Here is a 24,866-nt window from a genome sequence, read left to right on the forward strand (position 1 = left end):
TCAGCAAAGAAGAAGTCAAACTCTTGCTCTTTGCAGATGATATGATACTATATGTGGAAACCCAAAAGACTCCACTCCAAAACTGCTCAACTTTTACAGGAATTCAGTAAAGTGTCAGGATATAAAATCAATGCACAGAAATCAGTTGCATTTCTCTACACCAACAAGACAAAGAAAGAGAAATTAAGGAGTCAATCCCATTTACAATTGCACCCAAAACCACAAGATACCTAGGAATAAACCTAACCAAAAAGGCTAAGAATCTATATTCAGAAAACTATAAAGTACTCATGAAAGAAATTGAGGAAGACACAAAGAAATGGAAAAATGTTCCATGCTCCTGCATTGGAAGAACAAATATTGTGAAAATGTCTATGCTACCTAAAGCAATCTACACACTTAATGCAATTCCTATCAAAGTACCATCCATTTTCTTCAAAGAAATGGAACAAATAATCCTAAAATTCATATGGAACCAGAAAAGACCTCGAATAGCCATAGGAATATTGAAAAAGAAAGCCAAAGTTGGTGGCATCACAATTCCGGACTTCAAGCTCTATTACAAAGCTGTCATCATCAAGACAGCATGGTACTGGCACAAAAACAGACATGTAGATCAATGGAACAGAATAGAAAGCCCAGAAATAGACCCTCAACTTTATCGTCAACTAATCTTCAACAAAGCAGGAAAGAAAGTCCAATGGAAAAAAGACAGCCTCTTCAATAAATGGTGTTGGGAAAATTGGACAGCCACATGCAGAGAAATGAAATTGGACCATTTCCTTACACCACACATGAAAATAGACTCAAAATGGATGAAGGACCCTAGTGTGAGAAAGGAATCCATCAAAATCCTTGAGGAGAACACAGGCAGCAACTTCTTCAACCTCAGTCGCAGCCACATCTTCCTAGGAACATCTCCAAAGGCAAGGGAAGCAAGGGCAAAAACGAACTATTGGGACTTTATCAAGATCAAAAGCTTTTGCACAGCAAAGGAAACAGTTAACAAAACCAAAAGACAACTGACAGAATGGGAGAAGATATTTGCAAATAACATATGAGATAAAGGGCTGGTGTCCAAAATCTATAAAGAACTTCGCAAACTCAGCACCCAAAGAACAAACAATCCAATCAAGAAATGAGCAGAAGACATGAACAGACATTTCTGCAAAGAAGAAATCCAGATGGCCAACAGACACATGAAAAAGTGCTCCATATCACTCGGGGATCACTTGGCATCAGGGAAATACAAATCAAAACCACAATGAGATATTACTTCACACAAGGCAGAATGGCTAAAATTAACAAGTCCGGAAATGCCAGATGCTGGTGAGGATGCGGAGAAAGGGGAACACTTCTACACTGTTGGTAGGAATGCAAGCTGGTGCAACCACTCTGAGAATCAGCATGGATGTTCCTCATAATGTTGAATATAGAACTACCCTATGACCCAGCAATTGCACTACTGGGTATTTACCCTAAAGATACAAAGTGATCCGAAGGGGCATGTGCTCCTGAATGTTTTTAGCAACAATGTCTACAATAGCCAAACTATGGAAAGAACCTAGATATCCTTCAACAGATGAATGGATCAAGAAGATGTGGTATATATACACAATGGAATACTATGCAGCCATCAAAAAAAATGAAATCTTGCCATTTGTGACAACGTGGACGGAACTAGAGGGTATCATGCTTAGCAAAATAAGTCAATCGGAGAAAGACAACTATCATATGATCTCCCTGATAATGAGGAAGTGGAGATGCAACATAAGGGGGTAGGAGAAGATTAAACGAAACAAGATGGGTTTGGGAAGGAGACAAACCATAAGTGACTCTTGAATCTCACAAAACAAACTGAGGGTTGCTGGGGGGAGGGGGGTTGGGAGAAGGGGGATGGGGTTATGGACATTGGGGATGGTATGTGCTATGGTGAGTGCTGTGAAGTATGTAAACCTGGCGATTCACAAACCTGTACTCCTGGGGATAAAAATATATTATATGTTTATAAAAAATAAAAAAAAAATTAAAAAAAAAATGACCATGTCTTCAGTTTCTCAGAATCCCATTTAACCTGCCACTTGTACCTCCTCTGTCCAGAGAAGTTCCAACAAGTTGCCTCTCCCACCTTTGTCTTCTCCCCACTCAATGTCTTAAGCTAGAAATTGTGGGTTTGGGACTTGTCCTCCTTTTTCCCAAGCATTTTCTGCTTATCCCATAGGATCAAATCTCATAGCTTAGCTGTCATAAAGGAGCTCTTCCCTGCACATGTATCAGAAACTCTTTGATTAGGAGATCTTTGCCATGCATATTAGAAATGCTGTGGTTGAGTTCATCCAAACCTGGCTTTTGATATACTAAAGTGATTTAGAAAATACACTTTTAACAAAACCTGACTCTTCAGCAAATTGTCTTCTTTGAACACAAGCACAAATGTAATTTGACAAAGCTAAGAAATGCATACTTTATCCCAGCAGGTATCGCCCTTACTAGTGCAAATAATTTATAAATATTTGAGACTTGGGCTAGCTTTATGTTCTCACTAGTACACTTCTAAATTATAAACCCACTGCACAGGGATGTGTGCTCAGAGAACGCAAACTCATTTTTATAAGTGCTGATGTGCAATAACGAGAGGGAAAATATAGGGTACCTCACAAAATCAATCTATCTTTGCAATATCAGCTATTTCAATTGCTCACTCCAATCCCCAGTGCTGAACTCATAACGGGTAATGTTTAATACACTTTGCTTATATTCTCTCCTCTTTTTTCCATGTGACCCTTTGAAAGCTAAGTTCATGTAAGCAGGATTTCCTCATTCCCTTTAGAACTTTTTCCTCTACTGCCTCAAGAAAGTTACGGTTCTCTGTGTATATTGATTTCACTGCTTACAATAAATATCTAAATTTGTTTCAATTTACTTTTAAAATCAGACAAGACATTCAGAAGTAGTAAAGCCTTTTAAAACAAAATATGGTTTATAATAAACAAAATTATAAATTTTATTATGAAAAGCGAACAAGGAAAAAAATAATTAATATTCCTGGTATGGAATACAATTAAAAGTCTCCCCCATGAGAATATTCTGCTCTCAGAGCAATTTTTTGAAAATGATTATGTTTGTTTTGGAAAGGAAATACTGCCGTTGAATATACTAAATTAACTGCAGGGTGTTTTTCCCCTTTGGACATAATCTGAGACCCTCAATACAATAGTTTCTTTCTAGTAAGAGCATTTGTTTCTAAAGTAACTAATGTCTTCTGTTTTACTTCCATTCAGACTTAATCCATCAAGAAGGTCAACAGCACCTGAAACTTTCTCTAATTTCCTGTCCAGGGACCAGTATAAGAATTACAAGGAAACTTTGGACTTTTCTATCACATTGTTCTCATTTGTCCAGAGTCATATTTTGTGACTGTCTCTTAAAGACTTATGTAAATTTCAATGCCAAAAAAAATGTGTCTCTTCTTCTTTCAGGGGCGTTCAAAAATTTCTACCAGTGGGAGCCAGATTTATCAAGATATGTATGTACAGTGACTGTTCCCATTGCTCATAACTACTGCTTGCTTCGGAGAGCCCTGAGCAGAGGCAACAAATGTCCTAGAATGTTATTGCAGGGAGAAACCAAATATATATCCTGACCATTTACAGGAATCTTTCTCAGGAGGCTCTGATCCAAGGGAACCACTACAAGCCAACACTGTTAGATTCTTTGACTCCTTGATTCCCCAAAGCTTAGATGGCTAGTATTTCCTGGCTTCGGCTCTGTGGGACTTGGCCCTCCACTTTTAAAAGAATCGGGTTGCAGAAAACAGCATCCACTGGAGCTGCCTGGAAAGTAGAGGCCGTTTCCATCCTGGTAGCCAGACAGGATACCAAGGGATTAGTTGTAGCAGAGTTGATGCTGCACCCAGTTGGCTGAGGCCTTGTCCCCAGGCTTCCAGCCAGACAGGAAGACTACTTTTGTGAGGAAAACATATTAGCTGGACCATCAATAATTCCAGCAGTAAGTGCTTCTCTCTACCTCGACGTGACCTTTTGGAGCAAATAGAATGACCATGCTGGCTCCATCAGCTGCAGACAAATCATATTCTGACTGTCTCTACTTTCTCCTACTCATAAGCTCCTACTGTCTCAAACACCTATAACTCACAATTCTAAAAGTACAATGTCTGTCAACTTTTTCATTACTTGAGGATGCACATTTGGCTCTGCAAAGAAGGAACCGAGGTGCCTGGGTGGCACAAGGGGTTGGGGATCTGCCTTTGGCTCAGTTCATGATCCCAGGGTCCTGGGTTCAAGGCCTGCATTGGGCTCCCTATTCAGCAGAAAGCGTGTTTCTCTGTTTCTCTCTGCTGTTCCCTTGCTTGTTCTTGCTCTCTCTGTCAAATAAATGGAATATTTGATATAAATTTAAATAAATAAATAAATAAATAAATGAATAAATAAATAAATAAGTAGAAGTTTAAGGGACTGATTCAAGATTACAAAAAATTGAGTCAATAGTCATGCCAAAAATAAAACTCAGGATTTGAAGCTCCAGGGATGTGTTCTCTTGCATGTCCTGATGGATTGACTCAGAGAATGAGTGACTCAACTAGGTCCCCTCCTTCTATTACTCTCCACCTCAGTCCCAATGTAGTCCATTTTCCATGGAGCTCCTAGAATAATAATCTTCCAACTCAGCACTTCACACACACACACACACACACACACACACACACACTCACACCCCTCCAAAGTTTTCATGTTGCACTTAGAATAAGATCCCAACTCCTCACCTTGGTTTATGGGGTCTTGCAGATCCTGACCACCGACTGTAGACTTTGTCTTTCCTTCTACTTCCCTTCACTTGCTCTCTGTACCCCAGTCACCCCCATTTTCTTGCTGTTCCCTGAATGGGCAAGCTCAATCCCACCTGGGGACCTTTTATGCTCTTCTGTCTGGAGCACTTGTCCCAGATCTCCATGTTTCTCCTCACTTTCTATCCCTTTATCCTGTTTTATCTTCTCTTTAGAGCTATCTGCCTGTTCGACATGGTATTTCATATAATGTGTATCTGTCTGTTGGCCTCACTGGGAGGCAAAAGCTCTGAGAGCAGAGACGGCGCCCCACAGATACCTCTACCTTTGCCATCTGACAGGGCAGAATAAGTGTGCAATAAATGTTTGAGGAATAAGTAAAGTGGAAAAAAGGAAGTTTGGATAATACTATACATGCTGCCTGGAAATCAGGTGGTTCCTGAGGGACTAAGACCTCATTAATCTGGCCAGAATTCAACGGTCATACACAGGCACCAACACTGGTCACTTTGTACCAAACCTCCTTCCATCCACCCTCCTGATGATACTTGAAGGCTATTAGAATCTATGAAAACATAAGGCCCACAGTTCATGTCCTCTTGTGTTTCTTCTTGCAGATTTTCCTCCAGGTAATGAAGATAATAATGTAGAGGACATAGGATCAGGCAGTCACTGTGGACAGTATGAGTTTTTACCCCATTCCCATTGTATGATCTGGGGGGAGGTTACTAAACATCTCTAGCCTTCAGTACCTGTTAGAGGATGAATTGTGTCCCCCATCCCACAAATTTCAAATATTGATGTCCTAACCCCGAGTACCTCAGAATGCTATCAGATTTGTAGGTGGGGTCTTTTTTGAGCTGATTGAATTAAAGAAGGTCATGAGGGTGGGCCCTAATCACAAATGACTGGTATATTTACAGGAAGTAGAGATGTGGGTACAGAAGCACACAGGAAGATCATGTGAAGACATAGGGAGAAGGTGGCGATTTATACGACAAGGAGAAAGACCTGGAGGAGGCCCATCCTTCACTACCTTCAGAAGGAACCAACCTTGCTGACACCAGGATCTTAGACTTTTAGCCTATGAGAAAATAAATTTTCATTGTTTAAACCATCTAGTCTGTGGTATTTTCTTATGGCAGCCCTAGAGGACAAATACTGTGTGTCTTTCCATAAAATGGGAAAGATAATGGTACATACTTCATGACATTATTGTGCATATTGGATAAAATAAAGCATATAAAGATCTTAGCTTTGCATCTGGCATATAGTAGTATATCTCTAATTTCTTAATTGTGTTTAGTCTTATTTCACCTGGTCAATAAGATCAATTGTAAAATTTTAGCAGGTCCATTTAATAACTTCAAGGGCTGGGGAAAGAAGTCCCCTGTTTAACAGTGAATACAGTGTTTCTTCTTCACCCAGAAGAACATGACCTTATCACAGAAGGGAAAAAATGCTAGAAATCTGTTTCCTACTTTGTAAATGTCTGCTATTCCTTGAGGATACAATGTTTTTGCAAGGACAGGTGATTCACCTATTTGGTGACCTAGAACCATGGAACTGAATATAACATGGTACCATGTACACATAGTAGGGACTCAAATAATATTTATTTAGGGAATAGATGCTCTGAGGGTAGCACAGAATAATCTTGTGGGAAGAAGATACAATCTTCCCATCGTACTCTGGTCACTCTTGAACACTGAAATTAAAAAGTGAAAAAGCTCCTACATATTTATTTCCCTGTTTCCAGACAGCAAAACCAAACAGCGATCATAAATCTTGTTTAAGAATATAAAGTTGGTGGTAAAACTCCATTATTTCCCATTAAACTCCCTTTCAGGAGCTCATTTTCACAGCACAGCCTCTATAGCCAAGTTTGAGAACTTTACTGAGAGGTAGTCAGAGCCTGGAGCCTCAGCTGGTAGTGAGACTGGAAAGCCCCCAAAACCTAGCGACAGAACCACAGTCACACCATTCCCACTAGAGGCAGCAGTGATACTGCTGGGAATGGGTCTACGGTCACAGTGCCCAGAGTTCCAATCCAAACCTTGTCCAAGGGACTCGAGTCACCCACCTCTTGTGTTCACATTTGTCCTGCATTTACACAACTGCACCTACTAGATTGGAGTGTTGTAAGAATTAAATAGTAGTGTTAGAAAAAAGATAATAGAAACAGAACCTACTGTATCTTCAGTGTAGGAAAAAGTGCAGTACTTTTTCACAGACATAAAACTGACTAATTCTGGGTTTCAAAGCCAGAGCCACTTCCTCATTTCTCATGTTTTTAAATAAAAAGTTGTGAATTTTCTTAGTACTCTGCAGGGTTTTTTAAAATACATGTGCTCACTTTCAGAGTCATTAAATAACCATGGGAATGATTCCATGTGGTCCACATGCCTAAACTAGACATTTACTTATGGGGACCAAGAGAGACACAGAGCACCCTCAGCCTTCTGCAGGACAGCTGGCTACCTACCACTTACAATGGAGAGTATAACTGGGAGACAGAGTATATAACTGTTAAGAATTTATCTAAGATACACATGATACTGCTCCTCCAAACTCTTTCTTTCTTTTTGCTCTACCCACTTCTATTATTTAATGGACATGGTGCAAGTCACTAGTTACTCAATGATGAAACTAAGAAGTCCTCATTTAAGACAGATGGGACCTTAGGTGTAAGTATTTCTGTAATTATATTTGATCTCTGAAGTAGACCTAGCATTTGAACTAACATTGGCTTGTTTATTTCAGTGTTCTCATGTGTTTTGTCATGGGAATCTATTCTATATATATTACAGGGTTTAGGGCTCAAAAGCTTACAACTTGCGTTTTCTCTGATATTCAAATGAAAGGCACAAATAGGGAAGTAGGGTTTCTTTATTCTGGAGGAATATAGATCTTTTCTGAGAAGTTACTCTCTGCAGAAGAATGCTCATATGTGCTATATACAAAATTCTACACACAATTCCAGGGAATGATTAGAGCTGCTGAAACTGTCCTTGAGCCACCATCCTTGAGCCACAGGATTAGTCACAGGATGAACAGCTTGGTTGCACCGAGAACCATAAGGGGGCACATATGCCTAGAGCATGGAAGGTTGTTGTAACTGTAGAACTGTGTGATTTTGGTAGAATAAAAGGAAAGAAAACTGTGCAAGATTAGTAACATGTTTCTGGAAATTTAAAAAAAAAAAAATCTATGACTTCATCAGTTACCCTGAGTATGTGGAGCAGCCAGACTCCATTACTGCAAAATAGTGCCCTTCTTAGCTATTCCCCGGCTAGTTGCATCCCTTCGATACTTTCTAATCTGGGCTAACTATAAATTTAAAAACTGTCTCTGAATCAACACATCAAACTGAGTCTGCCAAACAATAATAGACAGCTAAGTAATTGACTCTGTTTATATACATGAAACATTCTGATTTAAAATCAATCATTAAGGGCACCTGGATGGCTCAGTCAGTTAAGTGTCTGCTTTCAGCTCAGGTCATGATCCCAGGATCCTGGGATCAAGCTCTGCATCAGGCTCCCTGCTCCTCAGGGAGCCTGCTTCTCCCTCTCCTCTGCTGCTCCCCTACTTGTGCTCTTTCTCTCTCATTCTGTCAAATAAATAAATAAGATCTTTTAAAAAACTAAAAAAAAAAAAGATCAATCACTATTTATATATTGAAAAAAATTTAAAAGTCACATTCTATTGGTGTTTTTACTTTCATTTCATAGAGTTGAAATGTCATTCTTCCATAAAAGTTAAATATCATCCTGTATTAATTAATACGAAATCCTAAAAAGAATCTAATATAGAAGATCACTCACCCAGTTAAGAACTTTTCAATGTCTGCTGAGGTGGCAGTATGAACCTATCTCTGGGTGTGAAAACACTCTGGAGTTTTGGCTCAGTGTCTCCACAATGATTCCTGATACAACCTGCACTTAGCTCTATTTTCTTTGCCAGCAATCAGTAATACATACTCTCAAAATGTCTCATATGTGCACTGTAATGACTCATAAGATGACAGTTATAAAGTACTATACATTTTTGAAAAGTACAGACAGTTCACATAGAAGATAGAAGGAGGAAAAAGAGACTACAGAAAGAAAGTCAGTCATATGTCTGAAGGAGAATACCACAATAAAGTGTATTTAACTGATACGCCAATATGGGACATATAAATAGGGATTATGGCACACAAAATTTCTCAGAAACCAAGAATGTAAATAAATCTGCAAGAGAATTTATAACCATCTGTTAAGTCACTGTCCTTAGTTTTGTTAAATGGAGTATTATATTGGTATCCTGACTTTTATTTAATGTCTCTAGTAAATATTCCCCCATTGAAATTTATAGGCAGCCTGATCTCTAGCCAGAGTAATTATAAGGGTTCTTGCTCAAATTTCTTATCCAGTGACTTACCAAAAATCTACAAGACACTGGGATATAATATACAGCACATATAATATAGTCAATAATATTGTAACAACATTGCATGGTGGCAGATGGTCACTGACCATTTCATAATGTATATGAATACCCAATCATGATGTTGTACATCTGAAACTAAGATAACATTGCATGTCCCTTATTCTTCCATTTAAAAAATCTTAATTTAAAAAATTTAAAAATTGATACCATAACAGACAAAGGCTAAAGCTCAGGATACAGCTCAGGATATGTATTTCTTTGGTAGATTTCCCTATGTCATCTTCTGAATCCTGCACAGAATCAACAAGAATTTACTAAAGAGTTATCACAATAATCAAAATATTTTTATCTAAACCATTCTCATCTACCTATCTCTTTTTATTTCCACTTTATCTGTAAGTAGGAATAAACACTTAATATCTTCCCTTTTATAAAAAGAATAGTAAGAAAGGAGGCACAGGCTGTTGCTGTTCCTTTCCCAAAGTCTCATGACAGTAGGGTCAATGCCAGTCTACCTTCCTGCCTTCATGGCTCCTTTATAAGACCACACTGCCTTCCAGGTTGATGCTTCTTCACAAATACTTCCAAGAAGAAAAATAAAAGTGCCTCATTGTACAGTTCAATAGACAAGTATTTTCCTATTTAGATAAACTTAAAATATTGTGAAAAATTTTATGATATTCTTACAAAGAGAAAAAATTAAAATGAGATGTCTTTTAAAATAATTTACATATATATATAAAACACTCTTTCTCTTTCTCCTAATCTGTAGCCAGTTCTGTACCAACTGTTTAACCCTAGAGAGCCTTTTGCTCAGGTTTGCCTGTCCAAATCCTAACCATTCCCCTATACTACAACTCAAGTCGGCCCTTCTTCAACAAAGTCATATCACCAACACCAAAGCTATCTGTAAGGTAGAAAGACCATGAATAACAACTAAATTCTATTCTATTTTGTATTCAAATAAGGTCTGTCTGCTGGTTCTTAGTGGAATTTCAATTGAATCCAGTGTAAAAAGCATTAAAAAGTGATTATGTTTTCAAGGGCAGTCTAGTGGGAAAGAGAGACACTTTGAAAAACTGAATACCAAGTAGAGTGTGACAAATGTTTTCACTGGGAAGAAACTGGACTGGGGAGACAGGGCAATGGACAAGATTAATCCCCACTGGTGTTGGTGATAATATATTAAAATATAAATAAGGATTCCATCTAGATCTTATATTGTGGACCCCTACCCCTGACATCAACAAGTAGTTTTCCACACCCCGACCACCTTGCCATGTGACAAGGAGACTCTGCCTCACCAACAGAAATAATTAGGGCAACTTTTTTGGGGTTGAAGAATTTTACCGATTGCATCAGAGGGCACTTCAACAGAGAACTGATTGAGAAAACTCTAATTGACTCTGGATGACAGAAAGAAATCATGGTTCATTACCATCTTGGTAATCCTTACAAGAGAAGATACGCAGAATTTATGACTAACCAAGTGGCTATGATTAGAAAGTTTCAGCAGAAACTTGAAAGAGTGAAACTTTCTTCCTATATTTTTCTTCAGCCAGTCCCAAGAAACTTCTGAATTTCCTAAAAGTACATGAGAAAATGAAGTAAAATTACTGTTGGAAACACCTCAAAAGTAAATATTCATTTCAAATCCTGAGGAAATTCCCACTGCATGGACTCTTTGAAAACACTAAGTTGTTGAGAATCCACCCACACACTGTGAGACCACATGACATCCCATTTAGAAATTTCTAGATGCAAGGTCCACCTATTCTTTTTGTTCCATTCCATAAAGCCTGTCCAGAGTTCTTTCTGTATAGTTGTCCTCAGCTCGAAAGAGCAAGGGTCGTCTGATCATGCTATCTCCTCCTTGCTCAGATCATCCTATCTCTCTGTACCTATCCTTCACAGTAAATATATCCCAGAAGCCCACTCACCCAGCATATATGAGCAGCATGAGGCACAGACTATGGCAAGCTCTACATTTCTTTTATATTCTAAGTCTCTAATACATACTTCCAAAGTCAGCTGGCTAAAAAAATGCTATTAAAATCTCAACTTGCATCTACTTATTCTGATAAATTTGTAATTATACAGTCTAGTACACTGTGCAGAGGGTAGTTAGGGGAAAAATCACTTTGATTTTGCTTCCTTTTCACTTTATAGTGAATAAATAAAAGAAAATTATGAAAATAATTGTTTACAATAAGGAAAACCCACTGGCGAGGCTTTGCACAGAGCTGTATTTCTCAGCTAACCTCGCCTGAAAGAAACACATTGTGATTAAAGTCTTTGAAAGGAGGCACAGGATCAATGGTTATAGCGGCAGGAATCCAGATTTGCTGGGAGCAGGGTACTGCCACAGGGCTTAATGTCACCTGTGGGTGTTACCAAAGCCTGGAGAAACTCATGGGGTTAGAGCACTTTAATCATTCTGAAACTTTCCTACATTTTTCCTTCTATAAGAAATCAGCATGACTGAACTCAAGAAATAAAATCTTAAAAGTTAGCTGTAGAATAAAATCAGTTCAAATGTAATTCCAGACAAGTAGATTTAGCTCTCCCCCTCCCCAACCCGCCATCTCTCTATCTCTTTTATTTTTCATCTTCTAGGAATAGTTCCATATTCATTAAGAATTTCAAACTTTTGACCTCCCTTATATGAGGAAGTTGAGTGGCAACGTAGGGGGCTTGGAGGGTAGGAAAGGAATCAATGAAACAAGATGGGATAGGGAGGGAGACAAACCATAAGAGACTCCTAATCTCACAAAACAAACAGGGTTGCTGGGGGAGTGGGGTAGGGAGAGGGTGGTGGGGTTATGACACTGGGAAGGGTATGTGCTATGGTGAGTTCTGTAAAGTGTGTAAACTTGGCGATTCACAAACCTGTACCCCTGGGGCTAATAACACATTATATGTTAATAAAAAATAAAAAAATATATAATTAAAAAAATTCATGGAAGAATTCCAAACTTTGACGCAATATTTCAAGTTCTTCTTCAAGAAAAAAAAAACCGTGACTCCGTCAAGCCAATTAAAACAAAATCAAGGGCACCTGGGTGGTTCAGTGGGTCAAGCTTCTGCCTTCGGCTCGGGTCATGATCTCGGGGGTCCTGGGATCGAGCTCTCTGCTCAGCGGTGAGCCTGCTTCCCCCCTCTCTCTGCCTGCCTCTCTGTCTACTTGTGATTTCTGTCTGTCAAATCAATAAATAAAATCTTAAAAAAAAAATCAAGGGGCGCTTGGGTGGCTCAGTCAGTTAAGCATCTAACTTCAACTCACGTCATGATCTCCAGGTCTTAGGATGGAGCCCCAAATTGGACTCCCTACTCAGCAGGGAACCTGCTTCTCCCTCTCCCCCCTGCTCATGCTCTTTCTCTCACTCTCTCACTTTCTCTCTATCAAATAAATAAATAAAATTTTATTAAAAAATTAAAATAATAAAACAGAAATCAGGGTCAAAAAAAAAAAAAGAATGTTTCACTGGCAAGCATTTTAGCAGAATAGGTTCCATTTGACAATGGAACACTTGCTATCAAAAGATTAAGAACTAAGGAAAGATGATGAATAGGCATTTGTCATGAGAGAATATGGTTTCCATCCATTACTCTAGGAGAGCAATTTAAGAAATGAATGGCTATATTCATTTCCTAGGGCTGTCATAGTCATAACAAATTATCCCAAATTTGGAAGCTTCAAATTATCACAAAATTAGAAGCTTCAAACAGACATGGATTTTCTGGAAACTCTGGAGACTATAGTCTGGCATCATCAAGGTGTTGTAGGACTCTACTCCCTCTTAGAGCTCTAGGGGAGCCTCCTTCCTTGCCTCTTCAAGCTTCAGATGGTCTCAGGTGCTCCATAGCTTGTGTCAGCACCCCTCCAAGTTTTGCCTTCCTCTTCACATGGTCTTGCCCTTGGATTTCCTCCTCTTCTGTCTGTGTCTTCTCCTTATCTTATAGAAATCCTTGTCACTGGATTTAGGGCTCATTCAGGCAACCCAGGATCATCTCATCTTGAAATCTTTAACTTACTGAGACCTGCCTGCAATGTCTCTTTTCCAACAAAGGTCACATTCACGGGTCCTGGGTAGATATTTTTTTGGGAGGGAACATCACTCAGTCTAGCATGGCTGCCTTAATAATAATCTCCCAGTAGTAATGCCATCTCTCATCTATTGCCTAAAGGAACTTGTACTTAAGAGTAAATCAGTTATGGAGGCACCTGAGTGGTGCAGTCAGTTAAGCATCTGACTCTTGTTTTCAACTCAGGTCATGATCTCAGGGTCCTGAGATGGAGCCCCATGTTGGGCTCATCATTCAGCCTGGAGTCTGCTTAAGACTCTGTCTTCCTCTCCCTCTGTCCACCCCCCCTTCCCCAGGGCTCTCCCTCTCTCTCTCAAATAAATAGATAAATCTTTAAAAAAGAAAGAAAAAGAGTAAATCAGTTAATTATGGAGGACAAGAGGCTATTTTCAGGAAGTAAGGAAGAAAGGAGTTGAAAGCTGAAGCAAGGGCGACAGTGAGACAAAGCCTCATTCAGCTACTCATCCAGAAAAATCAGACTGATTCCCATCTCATCAGGCTCTTGGGAAAACTGAATGAGATGACTGTGCTGGCACATGTACATGCATTTTTCAGTCACATATCCATGCTAACAAAATGATTGACAAAATGCTTTCACACAGACACAGCCAAATTTCTTATAAATTGTCATGTTTATAGCTTCAGAGCTTGGCACAGTATAGGTACTCAGAAAACAATGTCTGTAATGTTTAATGAATAAATGCTTCAAGTATTTTCTGGAGATGTGTTCTCCATGAAAGTGCCGAGATTCACATTCTGCGTGTGGCCCCGTGAGTGTGGCCCTGAATGACATATTTATATTAAGGCTTCTCTCACCGCAGTAGATCCAATTTAGGTCATAGTTTATTCTACAGTAAATAATGAATCACAGCTGACTGAAGAGCAGAAGAGTAAGTTCAGGAATCAGAGTCTCTTCAAAGCTGTGCACTTAAAGCTAATGTTACCCATAAAACTCCTTTCTCTAAAGAAGTGCAAAGTTCTTTGTTATTTTTAAAAATAAGCAGCCCATTCTTTCCTGATTACAAATCTTATCTGGGTCAGAAAAAGTGGTGTAATTTTCCTCAGAAATTATGCTTTGTTATTCTTCAGAGTGGGTATTTATGTGTTGCCTTATTTTCGGCTAAAACTATTTTTTTTCTGATAAACATATCTGTTTGCTATAGGAAGAGTAAATAGGTATTGCTTTTATACAACTTTCTCTAGAATCAGAACCTCTGGGAGTAAATCTGAGACACTCTAATATTCTGAACCGCTGCCCCAGAATCCACGCAGAGGGGGCATCTACACCACAGGTCACTGGATCTCACTTCCACTCCCCAGCTTCTGATTATGTAGGTCTGGTACAGGCCCAGTAGTTTGCATTTCTAGCAATTTACAAGTAAGGCTGATGTGCTGGTTCCAAGTTGACAATTTGAAAATCACTGTTTTAGAGAAAGTAAAAAGAAGCTAGACTACCTATGTTTTTCCCTTCTACATATCTTACATTGGAATGAAGGGAAAGGTGAGGAGAGGACTGTAGTGTTACATTAACGGATGTTCCTCCACATGAAAGAAAATCTCAGGGGTGGGGAATAAGGGTTCCCTTCAATAGAATATCCTAAGCTTTATACCCAGTGTTCTGCAGTTCTGAAACCACCAAGAGCCAGTCCTGGGGCGGGGGGGGGGGGGCAGAAGGTCACAGAGGGCACAGACAGGAATAAGTACTAGCCTCAAGTCAATAAGGAAACCAGAACCAAACACAAAAGAACAGCTCCTGAACCCACACAACACGTGGGAGACCCTTGGTAATAACAGGAGTGGGAGGCAGGGGTATTATGAGCCCCCCCAAAATATGTAGGTAAATACCACAGCCAGTGAAGTTAGAGCATGAAATTATATCTGCTGTTACTTGAGCTCATACACTGATGGTACATTTGGGTAACAAGAAAATATGAATGCTCAATGTCCTTTGTCCTTTACAAGTTGGCAATCCCCTTGTAAACAGAGAACACATTTTTGAATTCCTTTTGTTTCCATTTTATCAATCACCAAGCTTTATTTGATGCAGACCCTCATCTTCCCCAAACATCGAATTGGTCATGCCATTTTTTAATGTAAAGGTTTTCTGTAGTTTGAATCACTCTTGAGCCCCTTAGTTTGGTATACAAGATACTACTCTCTCAGACCCTATACTCTGCCTTTGACAATTGTCTTGTATTGCCTCAGCATCAACTGAGAGCTTGTTAGAAATGCAAATTTTGGGGAGCCTGGATGGCTCAGCAGTTAAGTGTCTGCCTTCAGCTCAGGTCATGATCCCAAGGTTCTGGGATAGAGCCCCATATTGGGGCTTCCTGGTTGGAGGAGAGCCTGCTTCTCCTTCTCCCACTTCACTGCTTGTGTTCCTTCTCTTGCCCTGTTTCTCTCTGTCAAATCAATAAATTTAAAAAAAAAGAAAAGAGAAGAAAAAGAAAAAGAAATGCAAATCCCTGGGCCACACCCCAGATGTACTGTCATGATCTATATCTTATTTTTTTTTAAGATTTTATTTATTTATTTGACAGAGAGAGATCACAGTAGACAGAGAGGCAGGCAGAGAGAGAGAGAGAGGGAAGCAGGCTCCCTGTTGAGCAGAGAGCCCGATGCAGAACTCGATCCCAGGACCCTGAGATCATGACCTGAGCCGAAGGCAGCGGCTTAACCCACTGAGCCACCCAGGCACCCCTGTCATGATCTACATCTTAACAAGACCCCTCCAGTTGATTCCTGGGCATCATCTTAGATTACTGGTCACCTTTTTTCTCCTTGATAATCTTTTTTGAAGAATTGGTTGGCCCAGTCCTGTTTGGGTAACAAACATTGATGACAGGTGAGATGGTAGATTTTGATTATTATACTGGGTACAAAACCTACAGCAGAACCAAATGCAATTCACATAAATGTTTGTACCTTTCCTAAGTTATTAGCACCAACTGGCCCTTTACAGAAGGTCCAGAGAGAACAATTGTCAGAAGCCAGAATGAGAACATGACTCTTGCTCAGTAATAATAAAAGCAATAAGCAGAGATGCCATTCCCCAGTGTCTGATTTGTACACCTGTGCCTCAGGCCTCCACTACTGCAAATAGCAATTCAGTGACTACTGACTCCATCCAACAGTTAGTGATGTTTCTCGGGCTTTACCTAGGACAGTGCTTATAAGAAAGTACAGCCGTAAATTTCACTACCTGCTAGTGAATTTAGTGATGATGTTGAATACAGAATGAAAAACACTGTTAGAAGTCCCTTAGGCATTAGTGTTGAATTATTTGTACAGTGCTGCGCTTGTAAAAGAAAGACATCCTTCTATGTTTACCTATGCGACAGAGATGTGTTGTGATGTGTGTACTCATCTGAAGGTATGCAGACTCCAGGGAAGGAGGCCATGTGCTTTTCTACTACTTTTTTATATAAATGGCTTAAATGATTATCAAGGGAAGCCTTAAAAGTAAAAAATTACAGAAATGTAATACACAGTCTGAGGGATGTGTGTGTTTGTGTGCACATACTATTCTTTTTTTGTTGCCCCAGTGTGTTGGGAAGATTAGGAGCAATATTATGTGAAACCTGAGTATTCTCTTGCTTCACCAGCCCGTGGGCACAGGTGGAGTCCCATAAACAGCAGTGACCTAATTTCATTGGTTTTCATCCCATCTGCCCAAATGACCTCAAGTGGATGCAAGGCGACCCCTTGGTATTTCTTCGAAGTTGCAGATATTTTGCACATATGTCCAAAAACATCTGCTCTTTCTGACACCCATGCTGTTCCCTAGAACCCCATGATTCTCCTGTTGTGTCCCAGCCATTGTCAAGCGCAAGGCCTTAGGCACTTGGAAGCTCTCTTGGCATCACATCTTTGATGTTGTGCGTAGAGAAGGTACAGCTATGGAGACATCACTGAAACTGTCCTTTCCATTTTTGCATGCTTGTGTTCCATAGAGTCTAGCCATCTGGGGTTTGGGAGACAAATAGGATAGACACCATCCAAATTCAGACCTTCTCTCCCCTCCAGTTACTCAAAACATTTTAATGGGTTTAGGCTCATTGAGCCCAATTCCTTCCTACACTGTGAGTTTGCTCTTGGGATATTCCTCAGTCCTATGTGCAAGAACACATCTGGACAGCTCACCTAGACATGCCCAGATATGTCTTCAAACTCATCGGCCTTTGAAATATGCCAACTATATGAGTGTCATCCTTAGGTTTTCAGTTCTCTTTTGGGAAGAGTAAAGAGTGAAACTAAGTTTATTATAGGGGTGACTTTGAAAATGAATATTCAATATTCCATATTGAATGAAGATATGGAAATCGCTAGTAGTTAATCCTAGCAAAATTTAAGTATTAGAGGTTTTTTGTTTGTTTGTTTGTTTATGAAAACATGATTTGTGGGACATGGGGTGGCTCAGTTGGTTAAACCCCTGCCTTCGGCTCAGGTCATGATCCCAGGGTCCTGGGATCAAGCCCTGCATTGGGCTCCCTGTTTTACAGGAAATCTGCTTCTCCCTCTCCCTCTGCCTGCTGCTTCCCCTGCTTGTGCTTGCTCTCTCTCTCTGACAAATAAATAAAATATTAAAAAAAAGGAAAGAAAAGCAAAGAAAAGGAAAGAAAAGAAAAGAAAAGAAAACATAATTTGCAAGCCAGAAATCTGAATTGATTCGAAAAAGTTTTTTGTTCACATTATATTGTTAAAAATTGGCAGCATATGATCCTGTCACAGACACAGCATGTCTTATTCATATGAAAATAAATAAAAGATAGTAAGAAAGAAAAAAATGGGAGGAAATTCCTGTAAGAACAAATCATCATTAATGTCATCACCAAAATTTACTGCATGGCTCTTTTGTTCATAAAATTATATTTATTGGGGAGAAGTAGCAGGCTGAGACACTTCAGCTAGCCAGAGATCAGCTAGATAGCTTATCTAAAGATTGCAAACACCTGAAAATCCATCGGCAGATCAAAGAGAAGAAGAACAGCAATTCTGGAAACAGAAAAACAACCACTTTCTGAAAGGTAGGACCGGGGGAGAGTGAATCCAAAGCGACGGGAAGATAGACCCCGGGGGGAGGGGCTGGCTCCCGGCAAGTGGCGGAGCAACGGGCGCACAAAATCAGGACTTTTAAAAGTCTGTTCCGCTGAGGGACTTCGCTCCAGAGGCTACCCGGGGCAAAGCCCACACCGGGTCAGTGTGGCCTCAGGTCCCACAGGGTCACAGAAGGATCGGCGCTGTCTGAGTGTTGCAGAGCTTGCGGGTATTGGAACGGGAAAGCTGGCTACAGAGACAGAGCCGACAGTAAACTCGCACGCAGCTCGGGGTGACCTTGAACCGGTCGCAGGCTCAGTGAGCTCGGAGCGCGGCCGGAGGTCAGGCAGACGGGAGTAACTGGGCGCTGTTCTCTGAGGGCGCACTGAGGAGTGGGGCCCTGGGCTCTCGGCTCCTCAGGGCCGGAGACCAGGAGGTCTCCATTTGTATTCCAGTCCTCTGGAACTCTACGGAAAGCGCTCAGGGAACAAATGCTCCTGAAAGCAAACCCAAGCGGATTACTCACCCCGGCCCCAGGTAAGGGCGGTGTAATTCCGCCTGGGGCAAAGACACTTGAGAATCACTACAACAAGCCCCTCCCCCAGAAGATCAACAAGAAATCCAGCCGAGACCAAGTTCATCTACCAAGGAGTGCGGTTTCAATACCAAGGAGAGCAGCAGAATTCCAGAGGAGGAGAAAGCAAAGCACGGAATGCATGGCTTTTTCACTGTGATTTTTTTTTAGTCTTGCAGTTAATTTAATTTTTTTTTTTCATTTTTTGTTTTTTTTTTCTGACCTTCGGATAAAAATTTCTTTTTTTAACTGTTACCTTTTTCTTTTTTAACGATTTTTTACTAGTTTATCAAATATATATATTTTTTTCTTTTTTATATTTTTCTCAGGTGTTTTCTTTTTTTTAATTCTTTTCTTTTTTTTTCTTTTTTCTTTTTTTTTCTTTCTTCCTTTTTGAACCTCTTTCTATCCCCTTTCTCCCCCCTCACAATTTGGGATCTCTTCTAATTTGGTTAAAGCATATTTTCCTGGGGTTGTTGCCACCCTTTTAGTATTTTACTTGCTCATTCATATACTCTTATCTGGACAAAATGACAAGACGGAAAAATTCAACACAAAAAAAAGAACAAGAGGCAGTACCGAAGGCTAGGGACCTAATCAATACAGACATTGGTAATATGTCAGACCTAGAGTTCAGAATGACAATTCTCAAGGTTCTAGCCGGGCTCGAAAAAGGCATGGAAGATATTAGAGAAACCCTCTTGAGAGATATAAAAGCCCTTTCTGGAGAAATAAAAGAACTAAAATCTAACCAAGTTGAAATCAAAAAAGCTATTAATGAGGTGCAATCAAAAATGGAGGCTCTCACTGCTAGGATAAATGAGGCAGAAGAAAGAATTAGTGATATAGAAAACCAAATGACAGAGAATAAAGAAGCTGAGCAAAAGAGGGACAAACAGCTACTGGACCATGAGGCGAGAATTCGAGAGATAAGTGACACCATAAGACGAAACAACATTAGAATAATTGGGATTCCAGAAGAAGAAGAAAGAGAGAGGGGAGCAGAAGGTATACTGGAGAGAATAATTGGGGAAAATTTCCCCAATATGGCAAAGGGAACGAAAATCAAAATTCAGGAGGTTCAGAGAACGCCCCTCAAAATCAACAAGAATAAGCCCACACCCCGTCACCTAATAGTAAAATTTACAAGTCTCAGTGACAAAGAGAAAATCCTGAAAGCTGCCTGGGAAAAGAAGTCTGTAACATACAATGGTAAAAATATTAGATTGGCAGCTGACTTATCCACAGAGACCTGGCAGGCCAGAAAGAGCTGGCATGATATTTTCAGAGCACTAAACGAGAAAAACATGCAGCCAAGAATACTATATCCAGCTAGGCTATCATTGAAAATAGAAGGAGAGATAAAAAGCTTCCAGGACAAACAACAACTGAAAGAATTTGCAAACACCAAACCAGCCCTACAGAAAATATTGAAAGGGGTCCTCTAAGCAAAGAGAGAGCCTCAAATTAGTAGATCAGAAAGGAACAGAGACAATATACAGTAATAGTCACCTTACAGGCAATACAATGGCACTAAGTTCATATCTCTCAATAGTTACCCTGAATGTTAATGGGCTAAATGCCCCTGTCAAAAGACACAGGGTATCAGAATGGATAAAAAAACAAAACCCATCTATATGTTGCCTCCAAGAAACTTATTTTAAGCCTGAAGACACCTCCAGATTTAAAGTGAGGGGGTGGAAAATAATTTACCATGCTAATGGACATCAGAAGAAGGCAGGAGTGGCAATCCTTATATCAGATCAATTAGATTTTAAGCCAAAGACTATAATAAGAGATGAGGAAGGACACTATATCATACTCAAAGAGTGTGTCCAACAAGAAGATTTAACAATTTTAAATATCTATGCCCCCAACGTGGGAGCAGCCAACTATATAAACAAATTAATAACAAAATCAAAGAAACACATCAACAATCATACAATAATAGTAGGGGACTTTAACAATCCCCTCACTGAAATGGACAGATCATCCAAGCAAAAGATCAGCAAGGAAATAAAGGCCTTAAACGACACACTGGACCAGATGGACATCACAGATATATTCAGAACATTTCATCCCAAAGCAACAGAATACACATTCTTCTCTAGTGCACATGGGACATTCTCCAGAATAGATCACATCCTCGGTCCTAAATCAGGACTCAACCGGTATCAAAAGATTGGGATCATTCCCTGCATATTTTCAGACCACAATGCTCTAAAGCTAGAACTCAACCACAAAAGGAAGTTTGAAAAGAACCCAAACATGGAGACTAAACACCATCCTTCTAAAGAATGAATGGGACAACCGGGAAATTAAAGAAGAATTGAAAAAAATTCATGGAAACAAATGATAATGAAAATACAATGGTTCAAATCCTGTGGGACACAACAAAGGCAGTCCTGAAAGAAAAATATATAGCGGTACAAGCTTTTCTCAAGAAACATGAAAAGTCTCAGGTACACAACCTAATCCTACACCTAAAGGAGCTGGAGAAAGAACAAGAAAGAAACCCTAAGCCCAGCAGGAGAAGAGAAATCATAAAGATCAGAGCAGAAATCAATGAAATAAAAACCAAAAAAACAATAGAGCAAATCAACGAAAGTAGGAGCTGGTTCTTTGAAAGAATTAAGAAGATTGATAACCCCCTGGCCCGACTTATCAAAAAGAAAAGAGAAAGGACCCAAATAAATAAAATCATGAATGAAAGAGGAGAGATCACAACTAACACCAAAGAAATACAAACTATTATAAGAACATACTATGAGCAACTCTACGGCAATAAATTTGACAATCTGGAAGAAATGGATGCATTCCTAGAAACATATAAACTACCACAACTGAACCAGGAAGAAATAGAAAGCCTGAACAGACCCATAACCAGTAAGGAGATTGAAACAGTCATTAAAAATCTCCAAACAAACAAAAGCCCAGGGCCAGACAGCTTCCCGGGGGAATTCTACCAAACATTTAAAGAAAAACTAATTCCTATTCTCCTGAAACTGTTCCAAAAAATAGAAATGGAAGGAAAACTTCCAAACTCGTTTTATGAGGCCAGCATCACCTTGATCCCAAAACCAAACAAGGATCCCACCAAAAAAGAGAGCTATAGACCAATATCCTTGATGAACACAGATGGGAAATTACTCAACAAAATACTAGCCAATAGGATTCAACAGTACATTAAAAGGATTATTTACCACGACCAAGTGGGATTTATTCCAGGGCTGCAAGGTTGCTTCAACATCCGCAAATCAGTCAATGTGATACAACACATCAATAAAAGAAAGAACAAGAACCATATGATACTCTCCATAGATGCTGAAAAAGCATTTGACAAAGTACAGCATCCTTTCCTGATCAAAACTCTTCAAAGTGTAGGGATAGAGGGCACATACCTCAATATCATCAAAGCCATCTATGAAAAACCCACCGCAAATATCATTCTCAATGGAGAAAAACTGAAAGCTTTTCTGCTAAGGTCAGGAACACGGCAGGGATGTCCATTATCACCACTGCTATTCAACATAGTACTAGAGGTCCTAGCCTCAGCAATCAGACAACAAAAGGAAATTAAAGGCATCCAAATCGGCAAAGAAGAAGTCAAATTATCAGTCTTTGCAGATGATATGATACTATATGTGGAAAACCCAAAAGACTCCACTCCAAAACTGCTAGAACTTATACAGGAATTCAGTAAAGTGTCAGGATATAAAATCAATGCACAGAAATCAGTTGCATTTCTCTACACCAACAGCAAGACAGAAGAAAGAGAAATTAAGGAGTCAATCCCATTTACAATTGCACCCAAAACCATAAGATACCTAGGAATAAACCTAACCAAAGAGACACAGAATCTATACTCAGAAAACTATAAAGTACTCATGAAAGAAATTGAGGAAGACACAAAGAAATGGAAAAATGTTCCATGCTCCTGGATTGGAAGAATAAATATTGTGAAAATGTCTATGCTACCTAAAGCAATCTACACATTTAATGCAATTCCTATCAAAGTACCATCCATCTTTTTCAAAGAAATGGAACAAATAATGCTAAAATTTATATGGAACCAGAAAAGACCTCGAATAGCCAAAGGGATATTGAAAAAGAAAGCCAACGTTGGTGGCATCACAATTCCGGACTTCAAGCTCTATTACAAAGCTGTCATGATCAAGACAGCATGGTACTGGCACAAAAACAGACCCATAGATCAATGGAACAGAATAGAGAGCCCAGAAATAGACCCTCAACTCTATGGTCAACTAATCTTTGAGAAAGCAGGAAAGAATGTCCAATGGAAAAAAGACAGCCTCTTCAATAAATGGTGCTGGGAAAATTGGACAGCCACATGCAGAAAAATGAAATTGCACCATTTCCTTACACCACACACAAATATACTCAAAATGGATGAAGGACCTCAATGTGCGAAAGGAATCCATCAATATCCTTGAGGAGAACACAGGCAGCAACGTCTTCGACCTCTGCCGCAGCAACATCTTCCTAGGAACAACGCCAAGGGAAGGCAAGGGAAACAAGGGAAAAAATGAACTATTGGGATTTCATCAAGATCAAAAGCTTTTGCACAGCAAAGTAAACAGTTAACAAAATCAAAAGACAACTGACAGAATGGGGGAAGATATTTGCAAACGACATATCAGATAAAGGACTAGTGTCCACAATCTATAAAGAACTTAGCAAACTCAACACCCAAAGAACAAATAATCCAATCAAGAAAGAGGCAGAGGACATGAACAGACATTTCTGCAAAGAAGACATCCAGATGGCCAACAGACACATGAAAAAGTGCTCCATATCACTCGGCATCAGGGAAATACAAATCAAAACCACAATGAGATATCACCTCACACCAGTCAGAATGGCTAAAATCACCACTGCTATTCAACATAGTACTAGAGGTACTATGACAGATGACAGATGCTGGCGAGGATGCGGAGAAAGGGGAACCCTCCTACACTGTTGGTGGGAATGCAAGCTGGTGCAGCCACTCTGGAAAACAGCATGGAGGTTCCTCAAAATGTTGAAAATAGAACTGCCCTATGACCCAGCAATTGCACTATTGGGTATTTACCCTAAAGATACAAACGTAGTGATCCAAAGGGGCACGTGCACCCGAATGTTTATAGCAGCAATGTCCACAATAGCCAAACTATGGAAAGAACCTAGATGTCCAGCAACAGATGAATGGATCTAGAAGGTGTGGTATATATACACAATGGAATACTATGCAGCCATCAAAAGAAATGAAATCTTGCCATTTGCGACAACATGGATGGAACTAGAGCGTATCATGCTTAGCGAAATAAGTCAAGCAGAGAAAGACAACTATCATATGATCTCCCTGATATGAGGAAGTGGAGATGCAACATGGGGGGGTTAAGTGGGTAGGAGAAGAATCAATGAAACAAGATGGGATTGGGAGGGAGACAAACCATAAGTGACTCTTAATCTCACAAAACAAACTGAGGGTTGCTGGGGGGATGGGTTTAGGGAGAAGGGGGTGGGATTATTGACATTGGGGAGGGTATGTGCTTTGGTGAGTGCTGTGAAGTGTGTAAACCTGGTGATTCACAGACCTGTACCCCTGGGGATAAAAATATATGTTTATAAAAAATAAAAAATTAAAAAAATAAATAGGTAAATTAAAAAAATTATATTTATTGTATGATCTTAAGTCTAGTAGGTTTACTGACAAAGATACATGGAGAAGAATCATCTAGAACATCCAAATAAGTTTGCTTAAAAGATCTCATTTTGGGGGGCACCTGTGTGGCACAGTGGGTTGAGCCTCCAACTCTTGGTTTCAGCTCAGGTCCTGATCTCAGGATTATGAGATTGTGTCCCATGTTAGGCTCCATACTCAGCATGAAGTTTGCTTGGGACTCTCTCTCCCTCTGCCCCTCTCCACCC

Source organism: Mustela nivalis (assembly GCF_964662115.1).
Source record: "Mustela nivalis genome assembly, chromosome: 2".
NCBI classification, from domain to species: domain Eukaryota; kingdom Metazoa; phylum Chordata; class Mammalia; order Carnivora; family Mustelidae; genus Mustela; species Mustela nivalis.